Below are 6,914 nucleotides of genomic sequence, written 5' to 3'. Positions count from 1 at the left end.
GGTTGTGAGCCACCATGTGGTTGCTGGGAATTGAACTCAGGACCTCTGGAAGAGCAGCCAGTGCTCTTAACCTCTGAGCCATCTTTCCAGCCCCCTAGAGGCCATTCTTATTCAAACCACATTTCAAGTGCTAGGATTACAGACATATACTGCCACACCAGGACCCTTTTTTTTCCATGTTTTTGAGACAGGTTTTCTGTGCATAATCCTGGCTGTCCTGGAACTCACTCTGTAGACCAGACTGGCCTCTATTCTCAGAGATCTGCCTGCCTCTGACTCTGAGTGCTGAGAATAAAGGTGTCACCACAACCCAGCTTCAGGTTTTTTTTTCTGTTTTCCAGACAGGGTTTCTCGGTAGCTTTGGAGGCTGTCCTGGAACTAGCTCTTGTAGACCATGCTGGCCTGGAACTCATAGAGATCCCCCTGCCTCTGCCTTCTGAGTGCTGGGATTGAAAGTGTGTGACACCACCACCCGGATGTTTTATTTTAAGACAAAGTCTCACACATGTAGTAAAAGATGACCTTGAATTTTTATGTAGTCCAAGCTGACCTTGAACTCTTGGTCATCCTCCTGCTTTAGCTACCTAAATGATGGTATTATAGACCAGGCACAATTTTAAAAATGTGCTGACTAGATTTATCTGAGAGGAAGGCACCTCAATTGTGAAAAAAATGCCTCCATTAAGATCCCACTGTAGCAAACCTGTAGGGCATTTTCTTAATTAGTGATTGATGTAGGTGGGTATAAAGAGCACAAGGTCCTTGTGCTCACCGATAGGGAAACCAGGAATGTTAAACTCACAGGCTTTTTTTTTTTAATATAAGTTTTTTTTTTTTTTTGGTTTACGAGACAGGGTTTCTCTGTATTGTTTTGGAGGCTGTCGGTCCAGCCCGGCCTCGAACTCACAGATATCCACCTGCCTCTGCCTCCCGAGTGCTGGGATTAAAGGCGTGCGCCACCACTGCCCAGCTCTCACAGGCTTTTTAATGCAAGGGATTAACACCTGTTTTCTGCATGGAATACTGGGATTGGATATAGTTAATAATCTGATGTCTTTTGCTATCTGTAGAGCAGGCCTCATCCAACTCCCCCAGACTATTTTTATCTCAGACTCGTGAGCATTGTTTCTCATCAATAGAACCTGTTCTTAAAAAAGAGGTTGCATGTATTTGCAAAAGAGTCTACTGTCTACTATTATGCTTATTCCAGACCCTTCCTCTCTTTTTAAAATTTATTTATTCTTATTTTATGTATATTGGTGTTGGATCCCCTGGAACTGGAGTTACAGATAGTTCTGAGCCACCATGTAGTTGCTGGGAATTGAGGTCCTCTTGAAGAGCAGTTAGTGCTCTTAACCACTGAACCATCTCTCTAGCCCCCCAGACCTTTCCTCTCTTAACCCATTATCCTGAGCATTGCTTCTCAGTCAATAGACCCCCTCCATTTTTTTAGGTTTTTTGAGACAGGGTTTCTTTGTGTAGACTTGGCTGTCCTGGAACTCACTGTGTAGACCAGGATGACCTCAAAATCACAAGAGATCCTCTTGCCTTTGCTCCCTGAGTGTTGGGATTAAAGGCATGTACCACCAATGCCTAGCAAGAGAACCCATTCTTTTTTTTTAAAGATTTTATTAAGTATACAGTGTTCTGCCTGCATATGCCCAGTCTGCCACAAGAAGGCACCAGATCTCATTCAAGGTGGTTGTGAGCCATCATGTGGTTGCTGAGAATTGAACTCAGGGCCTCTGGAAGAGCAGTCAGTGCTCTTATCCTCTGAGCCACCTCTCCAACCCCGGCTAAAATTTTTAAAAATTAAATATGTACTTACAAAGAAAAGAAAACCTGGGTCTGCAACATTTTTAGAGATGAGGTGTTGTGTTGAGAGTCCTCCCCTATGATTGGGACAGCACAAGATGCTCACAAACCATACTTCTGGCCCATATGACCTTGGCAGTACTTTACAAGACTTGTACTTTGCAAAGGAGTTTCAATGTAGCTATGCCTTAATCTTTGTTGTGATAATTGTCACTAGGAAAGTTTTTTCCAAGTTATGCTGTGCTTAAATATGTCAGGGTCAAACTCTAGAAGCCTTTTGTTGTTGTTGGTTTTTTCATTTTTGTTTTTTGTTATTGTTATTGTTTTGTTTTGTTTTGAGATGGTGTTTCTCTGTGTAGCAGCCCTTGATGTCCTGCAACTTGCTCTGTAGACCAGGCTGGCCTTGAACTCACAGAGATCAGCCTGCCTCTGCCTCCCAAATGCTGATTTTAAAGGCGTGGGCCACCAGACCCAGCTAGACTATAGAAGTTTGAACCAACCCGAATAACTAGTATTGAATAGGATTTCCTTCTTGCCTCATGCAGATCATTCCTCTGCCTGGGACCCCACAATAGGGAAAGGCACAGCCCATTTGGGTTGACCCACCCCTAGGCTTGTAGTCCTGGGTCCAATAACAAAGCAGGTTGAGCTGTGAGGTGAAAAAGCCAGTAAGTAGCATTTTCTATGATCAGCTCCTGTTTTACCTGCATGTATATCTGTGTGCTATGTATATGCAACACACATGAAGACCAAAAGAAGGCTTCAGGTCCCTGAGACTGGATGAGCCACCATGTGGTATAACCAGAGGCTTTTCTGTCCTGCCCAGCCCCACAGTCATTTCTAAATAGTCACTCAGAGAATTAATATTAATTATAAATGTATGGCTGATGGTTTAAGCTTATTACTCACTAGCTGTTACAGTAAACTAACCCATTTCTATTAATCTGTGTATCACCATGTGGGGCTGTGGTTTAAGGGGGGGGGTTCTTTGGTATGTTGCTCCTTGGGCAGCTTTTGGCGTCTCTCAGACTCTGCTCTTCTCCTGTATCTCAGCTTGGATTTCCCACCTGTCTCTACCCTGTTTTGCCATCGGCCAAAGCAGCTTTATTTATCAACCAATGAGAACAACACATATTCACAGTGTAAAGAAAGACATCATGCAATAATGTGTGAACTTAGAATCAAACCTTAGTCCTTTGGAAGAACACTTAGTGATCTTAACTGCTGAGCCGTCTTTCCAGTCCCTCCCCCACTTTTTGTTTTGTTTTGTTTTGCTTTTCCAGACAGGGTTTCTCTGTGTAACTTTTGAGCCTGTCCTGGAACTAGCTCTTGTAGACCAGGCTGGTCTCGAACTCACAGAGATCTGCCTGCTTCTGCCTCCTGAGTGCTGAGATTAAAGGCGTGCACCACCAATGCCCAGCCTCTCTCCCTGTGTTTTCAATGAATGGAACACTTCCCACTGGGTCCTACCACTTCCCAGAACCCCATGTTGGGAACTAAGCTTCTAAGCTTTTAATACAGGGACTTTTGAGGGACTGGTCTATAGCAAGCTTCATCAGTGCTATCTTCAGGTCCCGTTTCCTGGGATTAGTACCAAGGGAGACCTTTAGGCTGATGCCTGAGGCTGGCTGCTAGCACTCAAGGAACTAAAATGGGTCAACACTCAGTATAGCATACATTTAGTCTTTAGATTGTGCTTGAAGGACTGGTCCAGACTCAGGAGTAGAAGGGAGCTTCAGTGTATGGAAAGGAACATCATGAGGCTGAGGACAGAGGGTAAGCATTGAGATGAACAGGTTAGAGCAATTGAGACAGAAGGAGGAGGAAGATGTGGTGAGTGAGATTAGCATAGCTTGGGGATACTGGGCATGGTGGGCACATCTGTAATCCCCATGCTTGTGAGACTGAGTCAGAAGACTGAGTTCAAGCCTAGCCTGGGTTACATGAAACCCTGCCTCAAAACAAAACAACAAGAGATAAAAGATAATAAAACAAAGGAAAGACTGTGACAGACAAACACAGGGTCAAGAGGAGCTGTGCTCAGACAGGAGGCATAGGCAGGCAGATCTCTGTGAGTTGGAGGTCAGCCTAGTCTACATAGTGAGTTTCAAGCTAGTCAGGGCTATGTAATGAGACCCTGTCTTAACAAAACAAAACCCAAAGAAAGGGACTAGAGATATTTCTCAGGGGTTAAGAGTAGTAGCTGTTCTTGTAGAGGACTCGGGTTCAATTCCTAGTACTCACAACCATCTTTGACTCCAGTTCTAGGGAATCTGATATCCTTTTCTGACTTCTTCAGGAACTATACACACATGCAGCAGAGATATACATTCAGGCAAAACACTCACACACATAAAATAAGTAAATCAAGGGCGTGTGCCACCACTGCCCAGCTCGACTTATTCTTACTTGATGAATGCCTGACCTTAGCTTGCCTTGTTTCTCGCCAACTTTTCTAACTTAAATTATACCATGTGTCTTTTCCTATGCTTTGCCTCTTAGTGATTTATCTTTCTTAATTCTACATATCTTTCTTTCCTTCCTCTGTGGCTGGTTGCGTGACTGGGTGGCTGGACCCTAGCATTCTCTCTCCTCCTTTTCTCACTCCTAGCTCTTCCCTAGATTTCTCCTATTTATTCTCTCTGCCTCCAGCCCCACCGATCCTTTCTCTTGCCTAGCTATTGGCCATTCAGCTCTTTATTAGAATAATCAGGTGTCTTAGGCAGGAAAAGTAGCACAGCCTTACAGAGTTAAACAAATGTAACATGAAAGAATGCAACACATCTTTGCATCATTAAACTAATATTTCACAAAATCCCTGGCCCTGGAGAAGTGTTCAGGATAGTGGCTTCAGGCTTCACTTGACATTCCAGGGAGAGATTGGATTTGTCTAGTGTGTGCCAGGGGCTGGAGAAGAGCTTTGTGCAGAAGTTTGCAATGGTCAAAGCAGTAGTATTTGAGACCAAGAGCTGGGAAACCTTGCACAGTGTGAAGGCAGGACAGAGGCTATGTGGAAGGCAGTGACCAAGGTCAGTTCTGAAGAGAGGTCAGGGCCTTTCACCTCTGAAGTGCAAAGGGAGATTCTAGGATAGCAGAGGGGTTGACCAGCACTTCATTATCCTCCTAGCTTTCTGATTGTGTAACAAATTAAAAACCTAGAAAGCCTTCCTCACACATCTATATAAAAAAATCTCTAAAGATACTATGTATGTACAAATGCATGCATGCACACACATACACATTAATGCACACATGTGCACATACACACACAATTTTTCTTTCTTTGGTTTCTTTTGTCTTTTGAAAGTCTCATGTATCCAGTTGGCCTTGAACTTACTATGTAGCCAAGGTTAACCTAGAACTTCTGACCCTCTTGCCTTCACACCCTGAGTGCTAGGATTATAGGCATGCCTCCACAATACTAGGTTTATGAAGTACTGGGACTAGAACCTGGGGTCTTGTGTAGAATAGGCAAGCACTCTAACTAAGCCCCATCAACACTTCTATTTGTTTTTCCAGACAGGGTCAGCCTAGGCTGGCCTCAAATTTTTTTTTTTTTGGTTTTTCGAGACAGGGTTTCTCTGTGGCTTTGGAGGCTGTCCTGGCACTCGCTCTGTAGACCAGGCTGGCCTCGAACTCACAGAGATCCGCCTGCCTCTGCCTCCTGAGTGCTGGGATTAAAGGCATGGGCCACCACCGCCCAGCTTTGTTTTTGTGTTTTGAAGCAGGGTCTTGCAATGCTTCCCAGACTGTCCTGGAACTCACTAAGTAGTCCAATTTGGTGCCAGGATTATAGGCATATGCCATCATGTCCAGCAAGCAGATTTAAAGTTTTTTAATTGACAATTTTTTTTAGACAGGCTCTCACTATATAGCCTTAGCTGAACAGGAACTTGCTATGTAAACCAGGCTAGCCTCAAACTCATAAGATGTCTGCCTGTCTCTGCCTCCCAAGTGCTGATATTTAAATGACAAAGACGTTATGAGAGATAAAACAAAACCTGTACCTATGCTTTGCATACAGCACTGGGTATGGTGAACTGCCAACTCTAATCCCCAGCAGGTTGAGACAGTGTGATGTAAGTTTAAAATGAACCTGGGCTATAGAGTGAGTTCCAGGACAGCATCAACCCTAGATTAGGTTGAGCTGGGGCTTGGGTGCAGGCTGGGAGTAGGGCAGTGGAGGAAGCAGCTGGAGAGGAGAGGCCAATTTTGTGGCCTATCACTCTTACATCAGTGTGGTCAGGAAGCTGATCTCAGCTCAGTACCTCATGGAAAATCCCTTCTCTGCCCAACTCAAGAGGTCTCTGGCTTCATAATCCAGGCAGGCCCAGTCTCTTCTGCTGTCTCCTGAAGACTTGAATAGGGGTGGGGGGTGGGGGGTGGGGGGTTGGGGGTGGGGTGGGGTTGTGAGTTCTGTTGGCAGCTTCACTCTGAATCCCATCTGAGCCAAGTGGTAGATCTGTAGAGGGGGTGGCACCCTCTGAGCTTTGTGCCTAGGCCTCCACCTTCACTCAGATGCCTCTTCCTAAAGACTCCATAGAACATGGCATCTAGACCTTCACAGAGGGCTGACAGGCACCCCCAAGATTTTTCTTTCATGAGAAATGAAACTAGCAGGAGGTGGTCCTATGAGGAGGGAGACCAGACCAGAGTGCCAAAAGTGATTTAATGGGAACAGGGCACTGTACCACTAGGGGAGTGTTGGCAGGCTGAGCAGAGGGCCTAGGGAATGCTTCACTGAGTAACAGGCATGCCCATAAAAATACCATAGCTACCAGGGCTGCAATCTGCCATCTGAGCCCTAGGCCTTCCCTACCCTGAGGCTTCGGCTAGCTGAATTTAGTTTAGAATTCCAGCCCCCTCCACTTCGCCTCGCTTGGGAGGTCACAGCCTTGAGCCTGGGAGGGGGAGCCACTGGGAACAGCTCTTTTCCAGAAGCTTTCCCCCAAAGGACTTTAAGCAGGAATGGGAAGGGCAGGGAAGGGCAGGAAGATGCCAAATCCTGAGGACAAAGAAAATGGGCACCAAGAAGACTGGAAGTAGGAGTAGGGGGTTGCAAGTTTAAGAATGCCCTCTCGGTGACCTTTTGCTTCTGG

The sequence above is a fragment of the Mesocricetus auratus genome, unplaced genomic scaffold (genome assembly GCF_017639785.1).
Source record: "Mesocricetus auratus isolate SY011 unplaced genomic scaffold, BCM_Maur_2.0 Super-Scaffold_100003, whole genome shotgun sequence".
Lineage (NCBI taxonomy): Eukaryota > Metazoa > Chordata > Mammalia > Rodentia > Cricetidae > Mesocricetus > Mesocricetus auratus.
This window is presented reverse-complemented; position numbering follows the sequence as displayed.